Source organism: Equus quagga, chromosome 13 (genome assembly GCF_021613505.1).
Source record: "Equus quagga isolate Etosha38 chromosome 13, UCLA_HA_Equagga_1.0, whole genome shotgun sequence".
Taxonomy (NCBI): domain Eukaryota; kingdom Metazoa; phylum Chordata; class Mammalia; order Perissodactyla; family Equidae; genus Equus; species Equus quagga.
In genome coordinates, this window is record NC_060279.1 from 20569783 (window position 1) to 20596521 (window position 26739).

The following is a 26739-nucleotide window of genomic DNA, read 5'->3' on the forward strand; positions in this document are numbered from 1 at the left end:
AAAGTAGATATGGCCTTTAGCCTGCAGGAGGCAAGCAATTGAAATTGAGATGCCTGAATATAAGCAGGATGCTGGAATGGCTACCTTGTTAGTGAGAAAGGGAGTAGGGCACTGCATGGGAACAACAAATAGACGTATTTGGGAAATCAAAACTTGTGTTTTGCGCCTACTTAGTTGGGAACCCAAATGGTGCAGTAATAGCTTAGCTGAAAAAGTAAGTAAAAACTGTTTGTAGAACAATAAAATAAGGAAAATATTGCAACATTTCAAAAACTTGGTGTACCTTGGACTCCTTAGAAAACAATCCCTGCTGAAGATGGTTTCACAATAAAAGTAACAAGCCACCAATTAATGACTCAGGGATTCAAGCTTCCTCTGTCTCGCCACACTGCCATCTTGGAATTCTTTCTTCTAACTGCCTGAACAGCCAGAGTGGAGAAGGTATACCTGCTCTTAATTGCCTTGCACTGGGACTGGCACACAACTTTTACTCACATTCTGTTGGTGACAATTAGTCAAATGACGCCACCTCAATATATGGGGTTGGGTAACGTGTTTTATCCATGTGCCAAGAAAGATGTAACAGTTTTGTGAACATATAGCAATTATCTTTGCCACATTGTCCTATCAAATAGATTAGCAAGAATTATTGATTCTGCCTTAGATATCATTAACTAATCCATCTTCTTCTCCTTCCCAATGTCTTCAAGCTTATTTTGGCTGTTGTCATCTTGTCCTTGGAATACTCCTGACTTGTCTTCCTACCACCTGTTTCTCCCTACCACTGTTAGAATCTTTTGGTTGTAAATAATTCTAGCTCTAGCTAACTTAGGAAAAAGTGGGAAATTACTACACAGGACTATCTATCTTCTTATGGATTCCATAACCAACAATGAAGCTAGTCCAGGAAAGTCTTGGAAAAAGAGATTGAAAGAGTATCAGGACTGTAGCCGATTGTCAGGTATACACAGTTGGCCTTTATCCTATTTTACCTCTCTTCAAGAGAACATTTTTTTCTCCCAATCCGTAGTGGTATTTCCTATCTTAATGTTGCAGTAGTATTCCGTTGCTTTTCCTCCAATATGAAACCATTCATATATAATTTTGGTGTGTAAATATTTTCTATATTTCTCTTCTATCTACAAGGGCAGGGACCATACTAAGTCTCTACTCCTTTTCATCTCCCACAGATAAATTTTATACAATCTGATATTTTATACAATCCAGGCAGTGTGTGTACTCATAGATATTCAAATCAGTGACTAGCCAACATTATGCCATTTTATTCCACTGTGAGCGTATCATTAACCATCTCTCATCTAAGAGTTCTTGTACTGATTCAGACTCGTGTGTCCTTCATCCTTCAAGAAGGTATCTCCTGATGTCTACGTCTCTAAACAGAGCGACAGTTGACCCTTTATTTTCTTGACTTCATGCTCCATGACTTGCGTTATCTGGCTGTGGAATCATAAATTGCCTACATCACGTCCTGTGTTTGATCCCTTAGGAAGCTTTGTGTGTTTGTCATTTTGTAGCTCTCTGTTAATTTAGAGCTTGCAAAATGTTTTTGTATACATTAATTACTCTTGCAAATTTTCTTGTAAAAAAATCAGCTATTATCAAATAAAATTTAACTTGGATAATTGTATAGTGTTTTAGAAACTATCTTACATGTATTAATGCATTTTTTTGTTGCATAACAATCTCAGAAGTAGATAAGGATGGAACTAGTATTTTTCCAAGGTATTTTTTTTTCCTGCTGGTATTTTCTTAAAGCTCAAATCTGATAACAGATATTTTTGTCAAATCCCACATCATACCCATTGTACCACTGTCCCACAAAGCATTTAATGGAATAGTTCTCTTGGAAGCAAAGACAAAAGTCATTGAGAAAAGATGGAACATGGTTAAGAGGCAGCATAGGATGGTGGCAACCAGTGTGAGCTCTGAAACCAGACCACCTAGGACGAAGTCTAAGTCTTTGACTTTCTTGCTGTGGTAGTTTAGGCAAGTTAATTTATCCATAAAAATGGATATAATAATAGTATCTGCTTCAGAGTTTCAAAGTTTGTTAAGAGGATTAGATTCGATAATGGATCAAAAGTATTTGGTACAGTGTGTAAGCATATGGTCAGCACACAATGCCCATTGGAAAGGCTGTATGGGGTATTGGTAGAGCCCAGCTCTGACACCCTGACACTAGAGTGCAAATCCCAGTCCTACCTTTTATCTCTGTGTGACTTTGGGCAAGTTATTCAAATTCTCTGTGCTTTAGTTCCCTCATCTCTTAAAACTGGGACCGTGATCGTTCCCACCTCACAGGACTGTTGTGCAGAATCAATGAGCTAATGCCTGTAAAATGCTCGGTAAAGTTGTTAATTGAAAATTGCTTTCTGTTAAGGAAGACCTTCAAGATTTTTCCCAGTATTGAATACTCAGTGGAGTTAAGATTGATTTTGTTGTTGTTGTTTTCTTCACAGTTGGCAAGTCGATATGTGTGTATTTACATAAACCCCAATATTTCTAAATAAATTTATCATTTTTATTGTTGACATTTATTAAATTCCAATTAAAGTTATCAAGCTTACTCTAAGCAAAGAGAAGCAGCAGAAGGAAGCCACCTAATGACTAAGCCAGCATTGCATGTGTAGCTACTCGCCCACTTACTAGAAGCTAAGTCTGTTTCTAGCAACTGACATTTTCCTTATTTTCTTATTCTTGGAATTGATATTTTGGTCTTTGGGGCATAAGATAGATGCAGGTTGTTTCACCCTGGTTTCATTCAAACTGCTTCAGATCTAGCACTCTTGTTTTTTTATAATCTCCTGCAATGGGCCGGGGAGGGACTTCCTTCCTTGCCTTCAAGGACTAAATATAGATAGACAAGTCGGTAGATTTTCATCTCTCTTACTGAACTAAGCTGTTTATGACAGTTAAATGCACTTCCCCTCCCCGCTTTCCCAAATAGCTTTCTAACCTAAAACATAAACTTAAAATTCTTATTTGAGCCAATGTTACATTTATCTGAGTGCTGGAAGACTATGGTACATGTCTATTTATGTACAACTGCTGCTTTTTGGGAGGTGATCTTTCCAGAGATTTAGGTCCATGTAAATTACATTCTCAGTTATGTAAATTACTTTAGAAACAAATTCTTCTCTTCTATTATTCTCCCGGCCTCTTTCCCTTCCTCTTCCCTCTCCCTCTGCCAGTCACAGTGGCCCCATTTATGTTCCTGGAACATACCAGACATTCCCCCTTAAATGTTTGTGGCCAGCTCCCTCACTTCTTTTAAACCTTCACTCAAATCTTTGTGATTGAATTTAGTTGAGATTACCCTGAGGATCCCTTTTCATTGTTTTTTTAAACTTAATTTTATTTTTTTAAAATTATCTTACTGAGGTCACATTGGTTTATAATATTGTGTAAATTTCAGGTGTACGTTATTCTATTTCAGCTTCTGCATAGACTGAATTGTGTTCACCACCAAAAGTCTAGTTTCCATCTATCACCATACATATGTGCCCCTTTACCCCTTTCGCCCTCCCCCATCTCCTTCCCCTCTGGTAACCACCAATCTGTTCTTCTTATCTATGTGTTTGTTTGTTTGTTTATCTTCCGCATATGAGGGAAATCATCTGGTCTGTGTCTTTTTCTGTCTGACTTATTTCACTTAGCATAATACCCTCAAGGTCCCTCCATGTTGTCACAGGATCCTTTTTTAAAGTGCAACCCCCACATCACACTCTAGATCACCCCTATCTCACTCAGTTTTAATTTTTCCCATAGCACTGATTATCTTCTAACATACTAAAAAAACATTATACCCATGGTTATTGTCTATCTTTCCCCACTCAAATGAAAGCTCGACAAGAGCAAAGATCTTTATCTGTTTTGCTCACGACTGTATTGCAAGCATCTAGAACAGTGCTTGACACATAGCAACCACTCAAAATACTTAAATAAATGGGTAGAAGAGAACTTGCAAAGAACAGGCAGCATCCTGTTGGTCTAAGTAGATCAAACATACCTCTTTATGTTCACAAATGAATTGTGTGAAATCACTGTGCTTCTCTTGTACAGTATTAAAGTAGGATATGTGTATCATTTATTTTTTTTCTATTCTGAAAGAAGTATCACCTTTTTTCAGATCAGATGAAGCTAAAATCTGTTATGATACTGTTGCCTTTTTGAAAAGTAGATACACAGAAAACTTTCATCAAATTTATTACATTCTTAGTTATAAAAATACAATGGATCATTACTTTCCAAAGTAAAACATTACACTTATAGGGGCCTGCCTGGTAGCATAGTGGTTAAGTTTGCACACTCCACTCCAGTGGCCCGGGGGTTCAGGGGTTTGGATCCTGAGGGCAGGCCTACATTCTGCTCATCAAGCCTTGCTGTGGTGGTATCCCACATAGAAAAAAGAGGAATATTGGCACAGATGTTAGCTCAGGGCCAATCTTCCTCACACACACACACACACACAAATTATATTTATAAACCAGATGAAAGCTTTGTGAGTTGTTTTTTTTCCTAAAGAGTATTAGAGATGGAGTCTGGGCACAGGTACTTCTTGTGCTGCTTTATTTCTTGGCAACTTGCTCTAACTTTCTGTGCCTCAGTTATAGTCTCTGTTTTCTTGTCCTTTCCACAAAGCCAAAACCATGCGAATCTCAATTTCATCCTCATTGTAGGTGGGGGGGACTGAAGAAATGGTCTGCTCATCTCCGACTCTGCAGGAAGTCAGCCTTTCTGCTGGTGTTCCTCTCCCCTCTGGTTTCCCATTCTCCATAATGGGCTTCTACACACTTTCTGTGAGCTGGCTCCATTGTGTTCTCATGCTGATCACTTTGCAAGTATTGAAATCATTTTGTAGCCAAGAACCTCCTTTGGTCTTTCCAGTTCTCTCTGGACTAGTGCCTTTCACCTGAACCTGACAAAATAAATAGAGTGCATTATTCTCCCTCAATGAACTTCCAAGTTGTACTTCCTCCTTTGGATATCCAGCTCTGTCAGATAGCGAAATGACAGCCTTTTCTCCCATAATTGATACTATATTCTGTCTTCCTAATGCTTGCCTTTCAACTACCTCCTATTTTCTCTTGCTACATATTTCAGTATTATTTTCTGCCTATGTAGGTGAACTTCCTGCTTGCCTCACTCAAGCTTATGGGTAAAACTACAGTTCTGAGCTATTCAAAGAATGCTATATCCTGCCAGTTATCCATACTATAACTGGCCACATTTCAAAATATGAGTCATATCTGTTTTAAAAAAAGAGATCAGAATAGACTAGATAATTTGCAATATTCTTCTATTCTATCAGTGTTTGTTATGTGAATTTGGAAAAATTAGCAGCCAAGCATGTCACGAACTTCATTACTGTAATTCACAGAGGCATCTAGCAGTGACTAAGCCAAGCTCAACAATGAGCAAAAGCATAACTACCATTGGCAAGATTTGAGTGATGCAGGGAGTGAATCAACTTCCATGCACAAGATTTCTCTTATTTGAACACTCTTTCTTATATTATTCCATATGGGTAGAAAATATAGAATTTGGAAAATTATTGGAATACATGCAGATTTGAACTAAAACTATCTAAGAGAAACCAGGAACTTTGGAGAGCACATTTGGAAAAGAGGAAGGAAATATTTCATCTTGGGAGAACCAAAGCAACTCTCTGCATTGAGAGTCGATTCTGCTCTCACATGTCCTGGGCACTCTTAAAATTCTCTTTAGACCCACTGTTGATTGAGCCAAAGAGACGATGTTCTCACACTGCTTGGTCTTCTGTGTAATTTCTTCCTGCTTTATCTGCCCTGCAGTGGCAGGCCCTTGCAAATAGTCACAGCCAGAGTTTCTAGAAGTCTTGTTGCACTGAAAGTCAGCTGGGACTGCACTGAAGACCTCACTTGACATGTGAGAGATGTGGACTAGGTGATCCATTGTCTTTTGCAGTTATGATGTTCTCTGATTCGATGTACATGTGTATACTCATCATAAGTCCACAATATGTGCTTTCTTGAAAGCTTCTTACTGTATTTTAGACCACATCATTTGCTGTAATATATGTTTCATAACTGCCTTATGATTAAAAATGTGTTATTTACATTACAATCTCTTAAGAGAATTGCCACAGAACACATAACCAAAAATAGGATAGAAGCTATGCAGTGAAAATCCTTTTACACAGAAAAGGGAGTCCGTGCTACCAAATACAATTCCTAACAGAAGTTAGTTGTTAGGTTTTCATGCTGGCTACTTAAGGCTCTTTGGGGCCAGAACTCTGGCCTGATGGACTGCATCATGTTCTTGCTTTCTGTTCCCTGTGAGTAAGCCCTCGGTCTTGAGGAATCTTAGGGACCACAATAACATGCTAGAAAACAGGTTGAGCCCTCAATGCAGAGAGCAGGTGCAGTGATGTCCTGCAGTTGGGAGATAGAAAGGAATCTTAGAAGTCGTTTAATTAAAGTCCCTCATTTTTCAGATAAGGAAGCTGAGATCCAGAGAGCAATGAGTTGCTCGAGGCCACATAGAATGTATGTGGCCAACTTGAGGCCAGTGGCCAGCTTTCTTCAGTAGAAACTAGTACTTCTCCCATTTTGCCATTTTTCTTCACTCATCTTCTCTAAGGATTCATCAGTTGGCTTCACAATTCTGGTAGACTGAGCTCTAAGCAATTAGTGTTTTATCTGTTGGAAATTCGCATTTGTAGTCAGACTGGCATAGAGGAAACTGTATGGATCCCTAGACCGAAACTCCAGCACTGCTACGTATTAGCTGTGAGCTTCGGTAACTACTTTTATCACTTTAGGTTCAATTTCATTGTATATAACATATAAATGTCAGAGAGTTACTATAATACACCCAGCACTGAATACTCAATGTCTTTTGGTTCCTTCCCTCCCCTTGTTTCCCTCCATAAAGTTCCAGGCTTTTAGTCACAGCTTTTTGAAACAAAATGTCACAAAATCAGCTAAATATTATAAATACATCATTTTAAATGGCTACCTTTGGGTGTAAATCTAAGGGTAATTGCTTATATAATCATTTAATAATTAACGCCCATTTCCATTCTAGGCTAGGCTGAAAGAAAGCATTTCTGCTTTATCTTTGACTTAAGATTATAGTGTTAGTGACCCTGAGTGTAGTTACAAAAGACAGTTGGAACGGTCCAATTATTCAGATAAGAAAACAAGATATGCCCTAGATTTTTCTAATTCCTTTAACAAGCTCCTGTCTTTTGGGAAACCCTGTCTTTGTTCTCAGGAAAAGAACAGACGTTCAACAGGTTGAAACTAGTCTTGCCTGCCTCTCCCCTGCAGACTTAGAGTAATAGGTTTATTATGTCTTCGTTTGAAAGGAACTTCCAGAATGGAACCCTTACCTTTTCTGCCCAGTTTCTGCTTCTTAAACAAACTCAGCCCACTCACTGCCTTGTGCTCTTGAGGCCCCCCTCTGTCTTGCTTAAAGAATTGCCTTCTGTTTCCATCTTCTTTCTTCTCCTTCATGCAGAAACATGCTAACGTTTCTCTCAATCTAAACAAAAATAAAATCAGACCCTGCCTTTTCATTCACACATTATTTATATATTTTTTTCATATCCTTCACAGCCAATTAAAAAAGAAATTGTGTCTCCTACTCTGAAATCCATTATAATCTAACCTCAGCTTCAAATTCTCTAGTAAAACTATTCTTTTTAAGGATATTGAAGACATTAGCATTGCCGAAGTCACTGATTCTCTCCAGTCCAGATATAACTTGGTTTCTCTTTATGCTTTTGACACTGTTCTATTTCCCTTAATTTCTTTTTCTATAAAGTTTGGCACCTGAGCTAGCATCTGTTGCCAATCTTTTTTTTTTTTTTACTTTTCTTCTTCTCCCCAAAGCCCCCCAGTACATAACTGTATATTCTAGTTGTAGGTCCTTCTGGTCGTGCTATGTGGGACACCACCTCAGCATGGCTTGATGGGCAGTACTAGGTTCATGCCCAGGATCCAAACCAGTGAAACTCTGGGCCTCTGAAGTGGAGTGCATGAACTAAACCCTTGGCCACGGGGCTGGCCCCTCCTTAACTTTTTAAACAAAAACTGGAATCTCATTTTAGAAAATTAGAAAGTATGGAGAAAAAAAAGAAAAAATCACCAACATTCCATTACTTAGGACAACCTACCCGAAACAACTGGATGTGTATCTTTACCCTGATGCATATGCTCACTATGAGCACATACACACACACAACCCTCCCACACACACAAGAGAATGCACTATTTATTGTATTTGGTATTCTCCTTGTTCAATAACCTATTGCGAACTTTGTTCCATGTCAAAGGTGTAATTTGCCTTTTGTCAATGGTTTAGAAGTTATTTTTAAGTTAACTAAGTAACTCTTAGGTATATATCCTACAAATCTTTTCTAATCAATTGTGTGTCATGCAAACAACAATCAAAATAAAGCACATATAGCTATGTTAATATTACACCAGATAAAATTTTAAGCAAAAACATTACTAGAGACTAAGGAAGTTCATTTGATTAAATGATTAAAATGAATTTCCTGGTTTGATTCACCAGAAAAAATTAACAATTTTTGATTTTTATGCAAGTAAAATTACAACCTCAAAAAAGATAAAGCAAACATAGTCACAACTACAAGGAGAAACAAAAAAATCCATGACCATAGTGGAAGATTTTAACACACTTCTCTCAGTAATTGGTAGAGCAAACATGTACACAAAGAAATCAGTAAAGATATAGAAGATTTGAATAGAATCTTAAATTTATAAGATTCTGTTTAGTAGAAAGTTAAAAATTACCTAATGAACAAGTATGGAACACTGCACACAGCAATTGCCGAATAATACATGCTTTTTAAGTACACATAAAACATTTAAAAGATCTTCTATAGTCTAGGTCATAAAAAGGGTCTCAAGAAAATTCAAATACCAAAACACATCCTCTGATCTCATATTAAGCTATTGATATAGCTAATAATAACTATTTTGTAATCTCCATATATTTGGAAATTAACTTCTAAATGAACCACGAGTCAAAGAAGAAAAGATAATGGAAATTAAAGAAAATATTAAACTGAATTTAATGAGGATAATATAAAGCAAAACTTGTGGAATATAGCTAAAGCAATACTTTGAGGCAAATTTATATCTTGAAAGGCAAAGAGTAGGGGGAAAAGATAACAGATGTTAGCTCAGGTGCCAATCTTTAAAAAAAAAAAAGATTATGGTTCATTTGTCAATCTTCTTCTGAAAAAAATTCTTGTTAATAGCTTTTACTCTTATTCTATTGAGTGATTTCTTTGTCATAAAATATGAGTTCTCTACATATTATTGATAGCAACCTTTCATACTATATGCTGTAAACATATTCTGGTTTGTCATTGATCATTTTTATGTATAAATTTTAATTACTCCTTCTTTATATAGATTCTTAATGTGTTGTGAGAAATAAGGCAGCATTTGAAAAGCAGATTAAGAGTATTAGTGTATGATATGCCAAAGCTTAGAGATGATGTTGGATATATAAAAGTACAGCATCTAATAGACAAAGTCTTCTACCTGTGCTTATTGCATAGGAAATAGCACTAGATTTAAAATCAGAACTCCTGAGTTTGAGCTCCAGGTCTGCAACTTCCTTTCTGTGTGATTTGGGTAAGACACTGCCTCTCTGAGTTGGAGTGCTTTGAAAATTGCTCCTTAAATACAGGTAATGTCTCTGGTTATGTGGTCTCTTCGTTTCTTTAGAAAATAATTTCAATTGGGACTCAATTGTGTAGAAAACATAGAAATGCCAACATTACAAGAAGGTTCAATGCAATGTTAATTTCTCATGTGTGTGAACAATAATTGTCTGACCCATTCCTTTTCATAGGCGGCAACTTTCTTCTGTGTAACTTTAATATGCCCTCAAGATTTACATAATTAAAATACTTTTGGGGCTGAAAATAGTTGAAACTAAACAAATGGTGACTTTTATTATACCAGCAGAGGTAACGCATTTCTTTCACTTAATAATACGCATGTAAGTTTCCTCCATGTCTTTTCATGGCTTCGTAGCTTATTTCTTTTTAGCGCTGAATAATATTTCATTGTATCACAATTTATTTACCCATTCACCTCCTGAAGGACATCTTGCTTGGTTACAAGTTTTGGCAACTATAACTAAAGCTCCTGTAAACATTGTGCAGATTTTCATATGGACCTAAGTTTTCGATTCATTTTGGTAACTACCAAGGAGTGTGGTTGCTGGGTCATATTAGTTTTGTAAGACACTGCCAAACTGTCTTCCAAAGTGGCTGCCCCATTTTGCCTTCCTACTAACATGAGTAAGAATTCCTGTTGTTCTACATCTTCAGCAGAGTTTGGAGTGGTCAGTATTTTGAATTTTCACCATTTTAATAGGTGTATAGTGATATTTCATGGTTTTAATGTGCAATTCCCTAATGATATTTGATATTGAGCATCTTTTGGTATGCTTATTTTCCATCTGTATATCTTCTTTGCTGGTATCTGTTCAGGTAGCTGCCAATCCTCCTCTTTTTGCTGAGGAAGTCTGGCCCTGAGCTACCATCCATACCCATCTTCCTCTACTTTATGTGTGGGACGCCTACCAGCATGGCTTGACAAGCGGTGCCATGTCCACACCCGGGATCTGAACCAGCAAACACCGGGCCACCAAAGTGGAACTTGCACACTTAACTGCTGCGCCACCCAGCTGGCCCCCATTGTTGTGTTTTAGGGGACTTTGTATATTTTGGATAGCAGTCCTTTATCAGATAGGTCTTCTGCAAATATTTTTTTTCAGTATATGATTTGTCTTCTTATTCTCTAATAAGATGTCCCCTTTTAAAACTTCTGTTCAAAATTGTACTAGACGTGCTATCTAGCACAATATGGCGAGAAAATGAAATAAAAGACATACAGATAAAAAATGAAACAATAAAGCTACTTTTATTTGCAGATGGCATAATTGTACTTGTAGAAATTTCTAAGTAATCTATATAAAGTCTACCAGAACTTATAGGTAAATTTAGCAATGTTTTAGTATTAAAGCCAATTTACAGAAATAAATTATATTTTTGTATTCACAAAATTTGAAAATAAGAATAAAAATAACATTTATGATAACATCTCAAAACATAAAATACTTAGGAATAAATTTTACAGGATTTGTGTAAAAAGCTCTACATCAAAAAATATTATATATTGGGGCCGGCCCGGTGGCTGAGAGGTTAAGTTCGTGTGCTCCGCTGCGGCAGCCCATGGTTTTGCCAGTTCAGATCCCGGGCGCAGACATGGCACCGCTCATCAGGCCACGCTGAGGCAGCGCCCCACATGCCACAACCAGAAGGACCACAACTACAGTATACGACTATGTACTGGGGGACTTCGGGGAGAAGAGGAAAAAGAAAAGAAGAAGATTGGCAACAGATGTTAGCTCAGGTGCCAATCTTTAAAAAAAAAAAACCATTAAATGTGAGATAACTTAAAGAAAACCTTAAATATGTGAAGACACATATCATGTTCATGAATTATAAGATTCAACATTGTTAAGTGTTTGATTGTCCCCAAATTAATCTGGCAATTCTTTGCGATCACAATCTTAGCAGACTTTTTAAGGTAGAAGTTGACAAGATAATTGTAAAATTTATAGAGAAATTCAAATGACCTTCAAAAAACAAAACAATATTTTTAAGTAAAGTTTCTTATTTTTTAATAATTGATGCTAGAACCAGTGGACATCTATATGGACAAAATAAAAGAGTCTTGACCTCTACCTCAAGTCATACACAAATATTAATTTGAGATGAATGATAGGCCTAAATGCAAAAGGCAGAACTATGAAGCTTCTGGAAGAAAACATAGAAGGATATATTTGCAAGTTTGTGCTGGGCAAATATTTCCTAGAAATGAAACAGAAATAAAGCTAAACTTAAAAGGAAAAAATGACAAATTGAATGTTAAAATTTAAAACTTCTGCTCATCAAGAAACATCACTAAGGGGGCTGGCCCCATGGCCGAGTGATTAAGTTCGCGCACTCCGCTGCAGGCGGCCCAGTGTTTCGTTGGTTCGAATCCTGGGCGTGGACATGGCACTGCTCATCAGACCACGCTGAGGCAGCGTTCCACATGCCACAACTAGAAGGACCCACAACGAAGAATATACAACTATGTACCGGGGGCTTTGGGGAGAAAAAGGAAAAAAGAAAATCTTTAAAAGAAAAGAAACATCACTAAGAAAATGAATACACAAGCCATTGACAGAGAAAAATCCTTGCAACACATATATTTGAGAAAAGGACTGGTATTCAGAATCTACAAAGCATGCCTACATTTCAATAATAAAAAGATAACCAACTCAATATAAAAATGAATAAAAGACTGAAACAGAAACTTCATAAAGAAAGATCTATGAATGGCCAATAGACACATGAAAATGTGTTCAATGTCCTTAATCATTAGAAAAATGAAATTAAAACTAACATATGAAATCACTGCATAGCCACTTGAAAGGCTAAAATGAAAAGACTTATAATCAAATGTTGATGAAAGTGTAAAGCAACTAGAATTCTCATATGTTGTTGCTGGGGGTGTAAAATGATACAACTATTTTGGGAAACTATTTGGTAGTTTTTGAAAAATTTAAACATACTTCTACCTTATGATCCAGCAAGTCCATTTTGAGGTTTTTATTCAAGAGAAATAAAAATATATGTCTAAAAAATTTGTACAAGAACATTCATAGCAGCTTTATTTATAATAGACCAAGCTTGCAAACAGTCTAGATTTCCATTAATGGAAGAATGAATAAGCAAATATACACTGGAGCAACACTCAGCTATAAAAAGGAATAAATTATAGATGCATACAACAGCATTATACCGAGTGAAAGAATCCTGACATAAAGAAATACGTATGTATATGAAATTGTAGAATAAGAAAAACTAATTTATGATGGTGATGGAAATCAGAACAAAGCTATCTCTGGTCAGGAAGAGACTGACTAGAAAGAGACATGAGGGAATTTTCTGGGGCCATGAAAATGTTCTATATTTTGATAGAGTATAAGTTATGTGAGTTTATCCATTTATCAAAACTGTTGATAGTGTACCCTTAAGGTCTATTGGACCTCAATAATTTTTGTTTAAATGGCCAAAGCAAATACTAGTAAGAAATTAGCATTCACAATATAAGATAATTTTTCTTTGGATAGTCTACCAGGCAGGCAGACTGTTGTATCGGCCATCTCTTGCCCCTCACCACCCCAAAGCCTTCAGGATCTTAACTTCTCCCCTATTCTCATCCAGTGGGAGATCTACGGAGAGCAGAGAATGACTGACACCACGCTGGAGGGCAAGATACAGTTTACGCTAGTGAGTCAGTGGAAATGTGAGGATTACCTCGTTTGTGCATATTGCTCTCTGATTTTACTAGTCTGTTATTATAGGCTAACCTCAACTCTGACTCAATACACTTCTACTATGTTACAAAACAGGATTTTCCAATATTATCCAGGGATTGGTCACTGAGTGCACTAAAATACGTTTCTTCCTGGTCCATAGATTACTATACTTCCGTGGTCACACTAGTCTTTGATGTGACATTTCTTCTGCCTGAAATTTTAAGGTCATAAGACTTACGTATAATTTGTGGTGCAGGTTTTTGTTACAACAATTCATTCTTGTCACTCTCTCTTTGATTCAGGGGTAAACAAGCAGACATGATTGGCAAGCTTTCAGTTTCCTAGGTTACAATAAAAATTCTACTTTAGTATCCTATTGTGTTTTGAATTATTTTCCGTGTTATTATTTACTCATTGTATGAGATTGACGAAATACTGCTAATAAGTAACCAGTAGTGCCATAAAAACTGTGCCCTGAGTTAATGGTATATGTGAACTCTGGGACATACGGTCTAAAACGTTTTTTTCATTTTGTTTTACACAGATATAGTCTATAGAGAGAAGATAAGGAATTTGAAAATTTCTTGCTATAATTTCTGAGTATATGCATTGATAAGAAAACACTTTTTCTTACTGGGGAAGTTTGAATATGGTACCAAAGTGCTGAGTATTTACAACGGTTTCCAGGAGGCACTTCCTATCTTTAGTGTGCTGCTTGGAACTGTTTAGGTTTTTAGTATGTGAGCAAACATTTGGAGACCCGAGTTGTTTTGGTTACTCAGTGAACAACCAGATAAGTGAAGTGGGTTCTAACATCTACTCATTCAACATCCTGTGGGAATAAAATGTTTGAGGGGTTCTTGTCTCCTGGCAACTCTTGTTCTTACGAGTCTTTGAGGAGAAAAAAAATACATCATTGGATAAACTCATGTGTAGCTGCACTGCAGTCATGACCTCTATTAGCGAGCTGGCTGTGGAGACTGGATTTGCCTGAAGCATAATCTCTCGAGATTTATATGCTTGAGAGTTCCTGAACATGTTTTCCATTCAAAACTAAATACAGTTGTTATTGTTTAATATTTATGTATCTGGACAGCCAAAGCCTGATGGAACTGACTCCCAATGTGTAGACAGGTAAGGTTGGGTGAGAGACAAGTTATTCACAGATTTAACATCATCTCTCCCATGAAGTCTTTTCTGTTCTGCTCCTTTCCCCAGTCCATGCCACCCTCTGCATATTGTGCATATTATTAGGTTTACTTTTATTAGTACGTTGTATTTATTTTATAACAGTTTTTTGAGATATAATTCATACACCAGAAAATTCACCCCTTTAAAGTGTGTATATCAGTGATTTTTAATACCATCCCAGAGATGTGCAACAATTATTACAATCTAATTTTAGAATGTTTTAAGCACCCCCATAAGAAACCTCATACCCATTTGTAGTCACTCTCCATTTTGCTCCTCCCTCCAGCCTCTGGAACCACTAATCTAATTTTGGTCCCTATGGATTTGCCTGTTCTGGACATTTCGTATAAATGGAATCACACAAGTTGTGGTCTTTTGTGACCAGCTTCTTTCACTTAACATATTTTCAAGATTCATCCATGTTGTAGCATGTAGTACTTCATTCCTTTTTATTGCCACAGAGTATTCCATTGTATTGATATGCCACATTTTGTATATCCATTATGAGTTGATCAGCATTTGGCTTATTTCCACTTTGGGGCTTTAATGAATAAAACTGCTGTGACTATTCATGTACGAGTCTTTTTGTGAACATATGTTTTTATTTCTCCTGGGTAGATACCTCATAGTGAAATTGCTGGTAATATGGTAACTCTATGTTTAACATTTTGAGGAAGTGCCAAACTGTTTTCCAAAGTGACTACAACGTTTTACATTTCCACCAGCAGTGTATGAGAGTACTGATGTCTCCACATCCTTGCCAATACTTGTTATTGTCTACCATTTTGATTAGAGTCATCCAGCTGTGTGTGAAGTGGTATCTTATTGTCATTTTGATTTGCATCACCCTAATAACTAATGATTTTGAGCATCTTTTCATAAACTTATTGGTCATTCTCTGGAGAAATGTCTATTCAAATCTTTTACTGGTTTTTAAATTGGATTATTTGATTTTTTATTATTGGATGGTAAGAGTTCTCTATATAGTTTGGATAAAAGTCCCTTATCAGATATATGATTTACAAACAAAGACATTGCATTTAAAATATTATCTCCACTCACAATTATGGCCTGCTGGAACATAGGACTGATTTCCTGCTGACCCACATTCTCCATATTTATGCAATAAACTGTTATAAAAAAATGTGTAATTTCTAAAAGAGAGAGTCGCTCTAGACACAATTGAAAAGTTGAAGTAAATAATATATATTGTCACTTTATTGTCCAGTGAGCTTATATCTTTCTGCTTTTCAAAACATTACTACTTCTGGAACAACACCTTTAATGACCCTTAGGCAATGTTCATAGTTCCTTCAATGTTATCCTTCTTTTCCCCTACTTCTCTCTTATCCCTAGGATGGCAGATATCTGCAGGTTCTTGTCTCCCTTTAAAAACTGTCTCCCAAGAATAGGAATCATGTTTAGTTCATCTTCATATCCCCAACAACAGATGTTGTTTGGATGACCTCATGTTCTTTCCCAGACTTCCAGAGCATCCTGGTGCATTGACCTTCCTGTCAGCATCAGAGTTCTTCATTGCAAGAAAAAGAAGCAGATTCTCGTTAAATTAAACAGGGAGAAATTTATTGGAAAGATAGACAACATTCCCAGAATCAATCAGAGATGGACAATCAGCCTCCCAGATGTACATTCCACAAAAACACACTCAGTGGAGGAAAATAAATTCTCCAACTGAGAGGCTACTCTTCGGAAAGAGAAATACATTCTGAACAGCAAAAGTAAGTGTAAATATTCTCTGTGTTATTCACTTTCTATTCTTCTCTATACCATTGTGCCAAATGTCATCCTCTCAGGATCTCTTTCTTCCTAGCAACTGATAAAACTCTGTAACAGATTAGTTTAATGACATTAGGTATTTGACATCTGAAGACACTGATCTTTCATCCCTCCATTCATTTATTCGTTCATTCCACAATGCACTTGAGAACACAATACTTGCTAATCCCTGGGCTGAGTTCTCAAGCAAAGTGCGAGCAAAAACAGACATTGTCCGCCCTCCTGAACACTATTGTGTGGGAGGTAGACAATGAACATGTAAGTACACAAACTAAAAATAGTGATAAGTGCCATGAAAGATGTAGGGATCTGATCCAATTTGTCAATCAGAGTAGGATTTCCTGAGGAAGAGATATTTGGATAACTTGAAGTAAAAATAAAAGTTTTTAGATAAAAGGGCATGCGAGGGCTGTTCCAGGCAGAAGGAACTGTATGTGGAATGGGTCTGTGGTATAAGGATCATGGAATATTCAGAATCGGAAAGAAGCCAGTAAGTTTGGATAAAGACTGTGCGGAAGAAATTAGAAGGCAAGGTGGCTGGGGCTGAGGTGATCTGGGGTTAGGTCAGTCAGAGCCTTGTAGAACATGTTAAGGAGTCTCTTCTTTATCTTAGAGAAATGTGTTAGTTTTGAAGGGTTTTAAGGGGAGAGATAACATGATGAGGTTTGTATTTTAGTCAACTCACACAGACTGCTACGTGGGAGAGTCAACTGTAAGGTGCAGGGGTTGTATGGGAAAACCAGATCAGAAGGCTGCTCTAGGAGACTGTCGTTTGGGTTAGGGGTGGTGACAATGGGGGGATGTACATAGATTTAAAGGATATTTTAAAGGTAATATCAATGGATCTGATAATGGAGATGTCAAAGGATAAGATGTCAAGGATGACAATCATATGCATATGCCATTCACTCGGAGAGGTGACACCAGGAGAGGATCAGGTATGAGCCAAAGGTTATGATTTTAAGTATTGGTTACATTGAGTTCGAGGTACCTTTAAGATGTATAAGTGGAGATGTCCAGTAGAGAGCTGGTTATAGAGGTCTGGAGCTTGGAATTTTTGATAGCTTGAAAAGTTAATGAGGGGAAGACTTTTAGCTTACTAAATCTTATAAAGAGAAAAACACCCCTGCTTATTACAATGAGTATCTTATTAAAATAAGTACAAGACTATAATAATTTACAAAGTTATAACAAATTTCCTGGACTTTCCTGTGAGGATGTAAGAATAAAATAAAAATATCCCAAATTAATACCCAACTTCTTCATAAAGCCTGGTCACACTTGTCCCTCTTTGCTCAGTCGCTTCAGTCATTGCAGTAGACAATTTCTTCAGCTTCTGTTCTCAACTTGCTAATTATTTCCTCTTCTGATCATCAAGCATTTTTACGATGCACTCTAGAACTTTAGTCATTTATGAGTTTGTGCTTGGGTCAGGTGTGTTTCTATGTATTTGTGTTTTTCTACACTTTTTCCTTGTATTATAAACTTTTTATAGAGTAGTCAAGGTTTGTTGTCATTTACTAAAGAAATTTTATAATCACAAATAGGCAACAGATCCCTGAGTAGAAAATTAGAATTCCTCAAATAAAGCCAAGCAAACAAACAGAAAATCCAATAGGTCAAGCATCTCAAAAACCTTAAGAGTCAGGTTACTATCATGCTCACGCTGTCTGTCCACTCTCTAAGTTCCATTTGCTTTCTGGTTTCCAAAACATCAGTAAATATTTACCTACCTTATTCATCTTTGTTAAGTTCTAAGTCCCTTGGGAAGAGAAATAGTCCCTTTCAAATGATTCTTTATCAGCCCAGAGCCTTCGTGGGAGTTTGAGTAGGAAATCATAACTCATTTTAAATGATCACATTTGGCTTTACAAATGGAACTCTTGACAGTGTTCAACAGTAGGAAATTCTGCAGGGTCAGTCTAGGAAGCCAAAATTTTAATTCAGGCAAGAAGTACTAGTATAGTGTTTGTTAAACTTTAATGTTTATTATTTTGGAAGGATTCTCTTATTTTATAAAGCTTACGTTATCTCAATTTCTACATTTTTTTAACAGCTAAAAGAACTTGAAGGTGCTATGGGAATAAAGTAACGAATAATTTGGCCTGGATCTTACAAATAGGGTGAGACAGAACTAGCACAACGTGTCAGGCTTCTTCACTCTTAATCCAAAGCTCTTTTCATAGCATCATGCAGCTAGTTTTGATAACTAAGAAGAATGCAACATAAAGAATAGCGGCGATGTGTACTGTGTTAGTAGTCATCTCTGTGCAATGCAATCAGGAGCCACCGCTTAGTATTTCTTCCACTCGGTCACTGCTCTACTGGTCCCCAAACCCTTTCACCTAAACAATGCTTGAAATGTCACCCTTGGTATTTCTTTTCTTTATATTAAAGTTTCCATTTCTTGATGCAGAAACTTCTAGGAATGGTCATTTATAACACCTAATCCTTCAAATACTCTTTAGTGTGTCTGTAGGAATCAGATAATTTCCTAAGAGGAGTGTTTCACCACTAGATGATAAACAACGATCTATGGGAGTGGTGAGGAAGCCAGATCAGAGAAGGCACCACAGATGAGGAAGAGCAAGGAGAGGCTCGGATGACTGGAGACACGCTTCACAGGTAATCTTGCCTCAAACCAGGGCTCTACCTCTCTTATAAAGAACAAATCTTTTAATCATTTTTTCATTTAGAGATTTCGATATTCCAGGACCTCCGATTTAAGATCAGTCTCCTTGCTAACTCCATTGATAAAACAAATGCAGATACACTCTGTACAAAGATCTCGCAAGTCTGACCTTGTAGATAATTTGGGGTGGAACATGTTTCCCACTTAAAAATTACAGGACGTTTTGAGCAGATTGTTTATTATGAAGGGCAATCACAATCAGAGAACCAGCAGAGAACCAGAGTTCTTATCCTTTGTTTCTGTTTCCATAACTGATTAGATAATGATGGAAATGTCTTTTAGGCTAAGGAGATTTGGGCTACGATTTAAGCTGCCACCGTCGTATTCCCCTGATCCTCTTTCACATCCTCTAGCTCCCTCCAAGTTTGTCTTTGGATTGCAGCCATCCAATTCCTGGGTTCACACCATTCCCTCTGAGCTGACCAGTATGAAAATGTCATCACACTCATTGTGTTCAATTCAAATATATTTTTTAAAACAATATCTCTCATGTTTTACTTGTTCCCGCCAGACAAAATTTTACCTAATCAATGACTTTTAACTTGTACTTTTTTGACTGATGGTATTTCGATGGGAGATATCTGGGTGCATAGCTTTACTGTGGTGAAATTTCGACAAGATGTCGTATCTTACCTTCCTCTACCTTACAAACCTCTTTCCTCCTTAACTCTGGCTTAAAGCAGACACTATCTGTTTCAAGATAGGATTAGAAACTGTCAGCAAAGAATAAACTTCTGAGTCCTATTGCATTAACTTCGTTTTTTAGAGATTTGAAAGATATTTGATACTTTGGAGTGGTTGCCTGAACACTCCAGACCTTGAAGATTATCAAATTAATTTTATTTGATTAGTATTTTAAAATATACTATTTTTATAAGATGTAAGGTGATTTTATTAAACCTTACAAAAATCAAAAATTTAAATATTATAGTATATAAAGACATAATTATGTATATTATATATGTTGACGAAAATAATCCATAACCAATCTATAAATGAAAATTTGGGTGAGTTTATTCTGAGCTGAAATCTGAGGACCATGGCCTGGGGCCTTTCTTCCCAAAGGAAGAAAGGGCACCAAGGAAGTGAGGTATACAGAGTGGTTATATACCCCCATACAGGACGTTTCACATATGATTGAAATGTCCCTCCCACAATAGTCGCAAGGTTGCCCTGTCAGCATAGCCCTTGATGGACACAGCAGGTAGTGGGTCTGCTGTCTCAGAGGGCGTAGCAGGAGGCAAGTCTATTGTCTCGAGCTGGGTGGTCACAGGTGAGCGCAGCAATCAGTTTCTAGCCTAAGGAAAGATGCTTAATCCTTAAAGAAATGCCAACATTGGGAGGGGGAGGGAAGTTGCACCTTTATCTCAAGGGCCTTTGCTCTTGCCATAGTGAATGTCTAAAGCAGATATACAACGCATGCTCAACGGCCACAGTCAGGCGCTTTTGGAAAGACAAAGTCAGGCCTAATTAGGTTTACACAAAATGGCTTCCTCATATTCTCCAATATAGCCTATTGCTTGCCATTTTTATTTGTCATATATATTACATATATGGGTAATAAACATAGATACTTGCATCTGAGATGACCAAATAGCAAACGTTCTATTTTAATATAAAAATTAATAAACTATAAAACATTGTTACTTATTGCAACTTGTTTTTGGTTGCTTTCCAGGGTCTGCACAAGCCCACTGTTGAATAATGGCATAAAATAAAAACGAATATAAATCAATGAGAAAAATTATGAAACACAGCACATGCAACAACAGCAAAGAATTAAATCTCTGAAGTTAAAGTTAACTAAAAGCATGTCAGTGATCAGTGATCAACGAGGTTGGACGCACATAGTCAACCAACTTGTTTTCTTCCTTTTATTGTGCTATTAATATAATAAAAAACTTGGAGAGGAATTTATTACAGCCAAATCATGGAAACACACACAAGAAATGCCTAAATAAAGTACCTACGTGACTTTGATTGCAAAATGCTAAAAGATGCTAATGTATCTTGTATTTTCTTTTAATTCTTTGCTTGGTCGTAGTAGACCAAAAGAATACTTGTGATGTATTCTAAATCTACTTTTTAGTGGAATATTTGGCAAAAGCTCAGGAGAGACTCTCTTCTCTTTATTGAACTCAAAGGAAATTTATTTGCTTTTTTAAAAAGGCAACAAAATATTAAGAACTCCGAGAAAAAGATATCAAACAAAAATAGTTTTCACCCTTGTCTCTTTTATATTTTACTCGAGATAAAATTAAGAATAATTATCAAACATCACCCCCACTGGTTCCTTGGCTCTCTGCCTGTGAGGTTGCTTTTTTTGTTGGAAAGATTCTTTCTTTTCCAACCAGTTACAAATTTTCTTTCTTGTTTGGGGTTCTGAGAGTTAGGCGTCTTCTCTTCTCTGACAGAAATATTAGTGCAACGGGGGGCAATTTGCAATGCTTCTCTTCTTCTATGTGGAAGAAGAATTGTCATGAGCAAGTAGCCAAGACCATTGTTATTGACCTACTCGAGAGAACAAGAGTTTTCAGGATATCTTCCAATTCAGGAATGTGCAGACCAGGCATTCCTGATCAGTAGTTTTAGAGAATGTCTCTTTTGATGGGTTTCGGTCTCTGCTCACATTGCCTTGAGCTGTCCTCACTGAGGGAGGTTTTGAAAGTAACATTTCTATGCCTCTGTGTTATCTCTCCTCGCCCTTAGGGAGAAGCTGCTATTCTGAGTGTGTGGCATGCACTGGTTGGGTAAGGGCAACATTTTTCCAATGAGTGGGACCATACTGGTAGAGGCAGGTGCCCTGTGTTGGCCATTTCTTTATTCCCACTGCTACCACTTGGTCCAGCTCCTAACGACTTCTCCTGTGGAATACTGCAATATTCTGTAAATCAGAAAGTATGATTATTCAAGGTCACGTAGATCAGGGATGAGAATTAGCTGTTTCAAAATGAGAGCAGATTTTGGAAGTCCTTGGGGCAGAAGAGATAGCAGGGGCAGATAGGGAAGAGGAAGGCATTGGCCCAGATACAACTTTCGTGCAATCTTTGACTTCTTTCATCTCAGTTCCTTTGCATTCTGCTTTTTATTGCCTACAATTACTTTCCTGGGGGCCATCTGTTTATTAAATTGGTCACTTGTAGAAGTTAAGAGGTGATGTGAATGAGTGCTTGTCTTAATTTACTTATTTTCAGGCTTATTCCTCTTTCTTTGTCGAGTCGTGTGATTAGAAAATGAGGTCCCAGTGGGCATCAGAAGGAAAAGGGGATGGTCGTGCCGAGAGGGGATAACAATGGAGAGGTTTGAGATCCTCAAAACAAAATCTGACCTTCAAATTCGACAGCTTCTCTTTTTGCCTTTTGCCATTATTTCCTGGAGAAAAAAAAAATCAATTTGTGTCTGGTTCTTCTGAGACAATATTGCTTAAACCATGGTCTGAACTATGAGAATCAGAACTCACTGATATCTTGGTGCATTATAAAATGTACTGAAAAAATCAAGCCAAATTTTTTTCAAAATAGTCTATAAGTTGAAGTAGTTATGAAAGCACACCAGAGACCCCGTTCAGAACAATGGAGCCGCACATACCACAATTATTCTGAGTGAATGAGGTTGTACTATTCAGTATGCGTGTCAGAGGCCTGGGTCCCCATAACAGGATATTGCAATTTGGTAATTCCCTTGGGGAAAGGGAAATAATTATATTGTTACTCTTTAACTGCGGACAGGCTTTGAAACGACTGAATAGAGTATTCAGAAACCTAATGAACTATGCTGTTTCAAGGCAGGACACGGTTATTACGTATTTTCTGAAGGGCATATAAGACTTTTCACACTACTGCCTCTTGATTATCTATTCCCCTCAACCCCCAGTTATTTTTTTAACCAGTATCCACATTGAACACAAAGAAGACTTGAGATTTATAGTGCAATATAAATGCTTTGAAATAACTTCCAGCAATGTGAACATAAATTGCTCATTACGTGAAACTTCTTTGACAACATATAATGAATCAATTTGTCATTGAAATGTCACCAGGCACTTAATATTTAAACTGCCATGGTCTTTCAGGTCTTGTTATCTCTGTTGAATAGCTAGAAAATATATATTGCTTATGTGGCTATGTGTATTCAGGTGAATTATTGGATGCAAAGTTAGGTTAAACAAAAAAAAAACAACTTTGTTCCATATTTGTACATTCCTTTCCTTTGGAAGCATTAACCTTTATCCAAGAGTTCATGAATTGTCCTAATCTGTCCCCTGAATCCAGATAACTTGGCTCACTTGAGGAGTAAAACAACCAAGTTGGTGAAAACCGCTTCCACAATCAAAGTCAGTCATGAATGGGTTGAAGCTATGTTTATCTATTAATGCAAAAGACATCAGGTAATTAGCTTACTTTCTACATCCTCTTAAGCATGTGAGTTGCTAAAATGGATTGAGTTGCAATCATCTGGGAAAGTTGGTAATAGATGAGAACAAGTGTCCAGATCCGAGGCATGGAAAATTACACAGAACGCACAAGCCCAGCTTCCCAGTTTCCACTGGTACAAAAAGAATGGGAAGAGTGTAGGCTTCTCCCCTGCTATTCTCCTTCACACAGTGTTTTTTTCTCCACTTTTTTTTTCAGGTTTAAAAAAACAAAGTGCAAGGTGTTTCCTCTTACATTTACCTCCAGTTAAGCATTCTGAATTTATTCTCAGGTTTTTTTTACAATTAAAATGGAAAAATCTCCTGCAGCCTTGTGCTCCTCACTCTTTACCTCACCACTGCCTCTGTTGTCCCAGGGCAACTGGAGAACCTTGGTATACTTGCCCTGGTTGTGTGAGCCTTTCCCAACTTTCCACATGTCAGGCCAGTATGCAACTACGTATGGTCATGTGCTACATAGTTATCTTTTGGTCAGTGATGTATCTCATATCCGATGGTGGTCTCATAGATTATAATGGAGAGGGCAGCCATATGGCCAAGTGCTTAAGTTCACATGTTCCTCTTAGGCAGCCCAGGGTTCACCAGTTCTGATCTTGAGCATCAACCTACACACTGCTCATCAAGCCATGCTGTGGTGGCATCTCACATAGAAGAACTAGAACATATCACAACTAGTATATACAACTATGTACTGGGGCTTTGGGGAGAAAATAAAAAAAGAAGATTGGCAACAAATGTTAGCTCAGGGTCAATCCTAAAAAAAAAAAGATTATAATGGAGCTGAAAATTCCTGTCACCTAGTGATGTCGTAGCATCATAATGTCACAGTGCAATGCATTACTTATGTGTTTGTGGTGATGCTGGCATAAACAAACCTACTGTGCTGCCAATTGTATGAAAGTCTAGCACATACAGTTATGTATAGTACATAATCCTTGATAATAATAATAAACGACTATGTTACTGATTTATGTATTTACTATACTGCACTTTTTATCATTACTTTAGAGAGCACTCTTCCTACTTCCAGAAAACCTTTACTTTAAAACAGTATGCTGTGTTAAGCTGGTAGCAGCTTCATAAATCTTGTGTTTACCACATCTCTTGATTTTATCCCTTTCTCCTGTGCTTGATTTAATCTCATGTTTTTTGTTCATCATGACACCTAAGCACACAAAATTCACTGCTAATGTTGCCAATAAGAGACCACATAAGTTCACTGACCTGGAAATAAAATTAAAAGTGGTTAAGGACTACAAAGGTGGAAAATCAGTGATGATTATTGCTTGTCAGTCAGACATGTCCCAGTCCATCATAGGTATAATCTTGAAGAAAAAGAATAAAGTGATGGAAGCTGTTAAAGGATCTACTTCATTGAAGGCAATGAGACAAACAAAAATCTGAGAAGGGCCTTCATTAGACATGGAGAAACACCTAAGGACCTGGATTGAAGACCAGGCACAGAAGCGTATCCCTCTCAGCACCATGAAGATCAAAACAAAGCAAAAAGTTTATTTGCGATGTTGAAAGAAAAGGCTGGATCTTATTACGATGTTGAATTTACTGCCAGCCCTGGGTAGTTTAAACGATTCAAGAATTGTTATTCATTACACAATGTGAAAGTGAGTGGTGAGTCTGTGAATGCTGATGTGAAGGCAACTGAAGAATATTTGGAAATTCTAGGTAAGCTGATGGTCACGGAAAATTACGTGCCAGAGCACATAGTCAATGTGGATGAAACCTCCCTATTCTGGAAACAGATGTCTGAAAGTACTTTCATCCGTAAGAAGGCCAAGTCAGTGCCAGGTTTGGGGCTTTTAAAGACAGAATAATAGTCTTGCTTGAAGGCCAAGTTGCAGGCTACAAATTGAAACCCTTTGTGATCTGGGACAGTGAGAATCCTAGGACCTTCAAGCATAGCAAAAGCACACACTGCCAGTGTGCTACAGGAGGAATAAGAAGTCATGGAGGACCCAGCCCCTCTTCCAAGGTGCCCTTCTGAATTGCTACTCCAGCAAAATGGAGAAATATTGTTTGGAGAATAATATACCTTTCAAGATTTTGCTTATTGTTGATGGTGCTCCTAGACATCTTCCTTTTATTGGTGATCTTCATCCCAATATCAAAGCAGAGTTTCTCCCTCCAAACACCACCTCTTTGATCCAACCAATGGATCAAGGAGTCATAGGAGCTTTTAAAGCCTACTCCCTGAGCACTGACTTTTGCCCAGGCTATTGCTGCAACTAAGGAAGACACTGAGAAGACACTGATGCAATTCTGGAAGGATGACAACATCTATGACTGCATTAAGAACCTTGCTTGGGCTTGGGGTGATGTGAGCAAGGAGTTTTTGAATGGTATCTAGAAGAAGACACTCCAGAAGTTAGTCCATGACTTCAAAAGATTTCCCAAGGATGAGGAGGTTGAAAAAATCAAGGCTGTGGTGGAGATGGCAAACAGCTTTAACCTGGATGTGGATGAGGATGACCTTGAGGAGCTCCTAGAAGTGGTTCCTGAGGAATTGACTGATGAGGAGTTGTTGGAATTGGAACAGAAATGCATAGCTGAAGAAGAGGCAAAATAAAAGGAAGCTTAGGAGGAAAAAAAGAAGGGCCAAGAAAATTCACAGTGAAGGGTGTAGCAGAAGCTTTTTCAGACTTCAAGAAGCTCCTTAAAAAGTTTGAAAATGTGGACCCCAATACCAAAATGTTTTCATTAATAGAGAGGGATGTTCATGGTGTATTATCTGCTTACAAGCAAACCTCCAGTGAAAAAAAGAAACAAACCAAGCAAACCGCCAAGGACATATTTCTGAAAAGAATGACACCTCTTCAACAGGAGCCTCAGGCAGATCTTTCTTCAGGAGAAATTCCAGAAGAAGGCATTGTTATCATAGGAGATGACAGCTCCATGCATGTTATTGCTCCTGAAGACGTTCTTGCGGTTTAAGACATGGTGATGGAAGACAGTGACATTGATGATCTTGACCCTGTGTAGGCCTAGCCTAATGTGCATGTATGTGTCTTAGTTTTTAACAAAAAAAGTTTAAAAAGTGAAAAAAATTAAAAAATTAAAAAGAGGAAAAAGTTTATAGAATAAGAATATAAAGAAATTATTTTTGTACATCTGTACCACGTGTTTGTGTTTTAAGCTGCGTTATTACAAGAGTCAAAAGTTTAAAAAAATTTGGAAGTTTACG

The 26739-nt window shown here is 37.3% G+C and overlaps 1 long non-coding RNA gene across 2 annotated transcripts; it reads left to right on the top strand.

Annotated features, from left to right (window-relative positions):
* Nucleotides 1–16118: 16118 nt before the first annotated feature.
* On the top strand, nucleotides 16119–21079 carry LOC124249306 (uncharacterized). Of its 2 annotated transcripts, none has more exons than XR_006891349.1 (3): nucleotides 16119–16358; nucleotides 18885–19041; nucleotides 20787–21079. It is a non-coding gene; the product is annotated as an uncharacterized LOC124249306 (long non-coding RNA). The 2 variants fall into 2 exon arrangements; XR_006891350.1 differs by lacking the exon at nucleotides 16119–16358 and adding an exon at nucleotides 18470–18539.
* The last annotated feature ends 5660 nt before the right edge of the window (nucleotides 21080–26739 follow it).